This window comes from Ipomoea nil, unplaced genomic scaffold (genome assembly GCF_001879475.1).
Source record: "Ipomoea nil cultivar Tokyo-kokei standard unplaced genomic scaffold, Asagao_1.1 scaffold3056, whole genome shotgun sequence".
NCBI classification, from domain to species: Eukaryota; Viridiplantae; Streptophyta; class Magnoliopsida; order Solanales; family Convolvulaceae; genus Ipomoea; species Ipomoea nil.
Window position 1 is genome coordinate 1,465,005 of NW_017619484.1, and position 5,086 is coordinate 1,470,090.

Here is a 5,086-nt window from a genome sequence, read left to right on the forward strand (position 1 = left end):
GTGGTGGCGGTTGTGGCTCTGGGTAGAATGACGGGCAGTCTCATGGCGGTGGTGATGGCCGTGGCCGTGGAGGTAGGAAGGCAATCACCAACCTAAGTGTCAACTTTGTGGGATCCTAGGGCACACTGCGGTTACTTGTTACAAGCGGTATGAAAAGGATCTGTTAGGAATATATTGTAATAGATTTTGATATGCCAAATTGTATTTTAGAATCCCCAATTTTATTTGATAAGTCTAGGCGTGTCAGACCATGAAAGGAAAATTAACAAATATAGAAAAAGAGAAAATGAAACTGAATAACAATTTTCACATATTTGAGTGTATATTGTAAAATGAAATCATAGTTGAATTAGAATTATAATTTAGTGGTGTTGTAACAAGACTACAGTGAGCATACAATGAAATTCAATAACAAGTCTCATTGTAATAAGACTATTGTACATATAATGTCGAATGAAACTGCAGTTGAAACAAAATGAAACTTTAGTTGTGCTGAAATGAAACTACAATATAAATAAAATGAAACTGAATATGTAATACAAACCGAACTAATTACACAGAACGGGTGCCGTGCCGTTGCTTTTCGTTAAAAGAAACGACACCGTTTTGGACAATGATCCACACAGCTATGTGGACCAAGGTCCACAGTCAAATTTTGCCGATATTCAAAAGATGACAAAGTGGAACAATGAATACCCTATAGTCTAGTTGGTTAGGATACTCGGCTCTCACCCGAGAGACTCGGGTTCAATTCCTGGCAACGGAAACTATTTTTTGTTCTTTTATTTTTTGCACTGCCAGTTCACGGCGAGGGGAAAAACCACATGGTGGAATATGGGGTGAGAGAGGCTCGAACTCTCGACCTCAGGATCACTCAGAAGCTATGAGACCTACGCGCTAGCCAACTACCTCACCACCCCACGTTAATATGTGGCAATGACCATTACGTCCCCGTACGTTCCTTTTTTAAATTACCAGTGCATTTGTGTTAGGGAATTGTAGGCCACTAGATAATGCAAGATCAATGGTGTGCAAAGGCGATTGTTATACCGAGGACAATGGTCCACACAGTTGAGTGGACCATGTTTCGAAAATGGCGTTGTGTCTTTAAGTAAAGAATTACCGCCGTTAAATTTTAATAGATCTCGTATTTTTTGTGTGTTTATAATAAAATGAAACTACAGTGTGTTTCAAATTAAACTGAATAATTTGTCTCGCATATATTGTCAAATGAAAATGTAATTGAATTGAAATGATACTTTAGTTGTGTTGAAACGAAACTGCAGTATGTATAAAATGAATAGCATGTCTCACATATTGAGTGTATATTGTCAAGTAGAATTGTATTTGAATTGAAATGATACTTTAGTTTTGCTGAAATGAAACTACAGTATGTATAAAAAGAAACTGAATAACATGTCTCACGTATTGAGTGTTATATTGTCAAATGAGACTGTGGTTATATCAAAATGATACTTTAGTTGTGTTTTAATGAAACTACAGTGTATATAAAATGAAATCGTAGTTGAATTAGAATTATAATTTAGTGGTGTTGTAACAAGACTACAGTGAGTATAAAATAGAATTCAATAACAAGTCTCATTGTAATAAGACTATTGTACATATAATGTCGAATGGAACTGCAGTTGAAACAAAATGAAACTTTAGTTTTGCTGATATGAAACTACAATATAAATAAAATGAAACTGGATATGTTATACAAACCGAACTAATTACACAGAACGGGTGCGGTGCCGTTTCTTTTCATTAAAAGAAACGACTCCGTTTTGGACAATGGTCCACAGTCAAATTTTTCTGATATTCAGAAGATGAAAAAGTGGAACAATGAATCCGTTGTAGTGTTGTTGGTTAGGATACTCGGCTTTCAGCCGAGAGACTCGGGTTTTAATTCCTGGCAACGGAAACTATTTTTTGCACTGCTAGTTCACGGCGAGGGGAAAAACCACATTGTGGAATATGGGGTGAGAGAGGCTCAAACTCTCGACCTCAGGATCACTCAAAAGCTATGAGACATACGCGCTAGCCAACTGCGCCACCACCCCACGTTAATATGTGGCAATGACCATTACGTCCCCGTACGTTCATTTTTTAAATTACCAGTGCATTTGTGTTAAGGAATTGTAGGCCACTAGATAATGCAATATCAATGGTGTGCAAAGGCGATTGTTATACCGTGGACCATGTTCCGAAAATAGCGTAGTGTCTTTAAGTAAAGAATTACCGCCGTTAAATTTTAATAGATCTCGTATTTTGTGTGTGTTTATAATAAAATGAAACTACAGTGTGTTTCAAATTAAACTGAATAATTTGTCTCGCATATATTGTCAAATGAAAATGTAATTGAATTGAAATGATACTTTAGTTGTTTTGAAACAAAACTCTAGTATGTATAAAATGAAATTGAATAGCATGTCTCACATATTGAGTGTATATTGTCAAATTGAATTGTATTTGAATTGAAAAGATACTTTAGTTTTGCTGAAATGAAACTACAGTATGTATAAAAAGAAACTGAATAACATGTTTCACGTATTGAGTGTTATATTGTAAAATGAGACTGTGGTTATATTAAAATGATACTTTAGTTGTGTTTTAATGAAACTACAGTGTATATAAAATGAAAACTGAATAACAATTTTCACATATTTGAGTGTATATTGTAAAATGAAATCGTAGTTGAATTAGAATTATAATTTAGTGGTGTTGTAACAAGACTATAGTGAGTATAAAATAGAATTCAATAACAAGTTTCATTGTAATAAGAATATTGTACATATAATGTCGAATGAAACAGCAGTTTAAACAAAATGAAACTTTAGTTGTGCTGATATGAAACTACAATATAAATAAAATGAAACTGGAGATGTTATACAAACCGAACTAATTACACAGAACGGGTGCGGTGCCGTTTCTTTTCATTAAAAGAAATGACTCCGTTTTGGACAATGGTCCATAGTCAAATTTTTCCGATATTCAGAAGATGAAAAAGTGGAACAATGAATTCGTTGTAGTGTAGTTGGTTAGGATACTTGGCTTTCACCCTAGAAACTCGAGTTCAATTCCTGGCAACGGAAACTATTTTTTGTTCTTTTATTTTTTGCACTGCTAGTTCACGGCGAGGGGAAAAACCACATTATGGAATATGGGGTGAGAGAGGCTCAAACTCTCGACCTCAGGATCACTCAAAAGCTATGAGACCTACGCGCTAGCCAACTGCGCCACCACACCACGTTAATACGTGGCAATGACCATTACGTCCCCGTACGTTCATTTTTAAATTACCAGTGCATTTGTGTTAAGGAATTGTAGGCCACTAGATAATGCAAGATCAATGTGTGCAACGGCGATTGTTATACCGTGGACCATGTTCCGAAAATGCGTAGTGTCTTTAAGTAAAGAATTACCGTCGTTAAATTTTAACAGATCTTGTATTTTGTGTGTGTTTATAATAAAATGAAACTACAGTGTGTTTCAAATTAAACTGAATAATTTGTCTCGCATATATTGTCAAATGAAAATGTAATTGAATTGAAATGATACTTTAGTTGTTTGAAACAAAACTGCAGTATGTATAAAATGAAATTGAATAGCATGTCTCACATATTGAGTGTATATTGTCAAATAGAATTGTATTTGAATTGAAATGATACTTTAGTTTTGCTGAAATTAAACTACAGTATGTATAAAAAGAAACTGAATAACATGTCTCACGTATTGAGTGTTATATTGTCAAATGAGACTGTGGTTATATCAAAATGATAATTTAGTGTGTTTTAATGAAACTACAGTGTATATAAAATGAAATCGTAGTTGAATTAGAATTATAATTTAGTGGTGTTGTAAAATGACTACAGTGAGTATAAAATAGAATTCAATAACAAGTCTCATTGTAATAAACTATTGTACATATAATGTCGAACGAAACTGCAGTTGAAACAAAATGAAACTTTAGTTGTGTGATATGAAACTACAATATAAATAAAATGAAACTAGATATGTTATACAAACCGAACTAATTACACAGAACGGGTGCGGTGCCGTTTCTTTTCATTAAAAGCAACGACTCCGTTTTGGACAATGGTCCACACAGCTGTGTGGACAAAAGTCCACAGTCAAATTTTGCCGATATTCAGAAGCTGAAAAAGTGGAATACTGAATCTATTGTAGTCTAGTTGGTTAGGATACTCGGCTCTCACCGAGAAACCCAGTTCAATTCCTGGCAACGGAAACTATTTTTTGTTCTTTTATTTTTTGCACTGCTAGTTCACGGCGAGGGGAAAACCACATTGTGGAATATGGGGTGAGAGAGGCTCAAACACTCGACCTCAGGATCACTCAGAAGCTATGAGACCTACGCGCTAGCCAACTGCGCCACCACCCCACATTGATGCGTGGCAATGACCATTACGTCCCCGTACGTTCATTTTTAAATTACCAGTGCATTTGTGTTAAGGAATTGTAGGCCACTAGATAATGCAAGATCAATGGTGTGCAAAGACGATTGTTATACTGTGGACCATGGTCCACACAGTTGAGTGGACCATGTTCCGAAAATGGCGTCGTGTCTTTAAGTAAAGAATTACCGCCGTTAAATTTTACCAGATCTCGTATTTTTTGTGTGTTTTATAATAAAAATGAAACTACAGTGTGTTTCAAATTAAACTGAAGAATTTGTCTCGCATATATGTCAAATGAAAATGTAATTGAATTGAAATGATACTTTAGTTGTGTTGAAACGAAACTGCAGTATGTATAAAATGAAATTGAGTAGCATGTCTCACATATTGAGTGTATATTGTCAAATATAATTGTATTTGAATTGAAATGATACTTTAGTTTTGCTGAAATGAAACTACAGTATGTATAAAAAGAAACTGAATAACATGTCTCACGTATTGAGTGTTATATTGTCAAATGAGACTGTGGTTATATCAAAATGATACTTTAGTTGTGTTTTAATGAAACTACAGTGTATATAAAATGAAATCGTAGTTGAATTAGAATTATAATTTAGTGGTGTTGTAACAAGACTACAGTGAGTATAAAATAGAATTCAATAACAAGT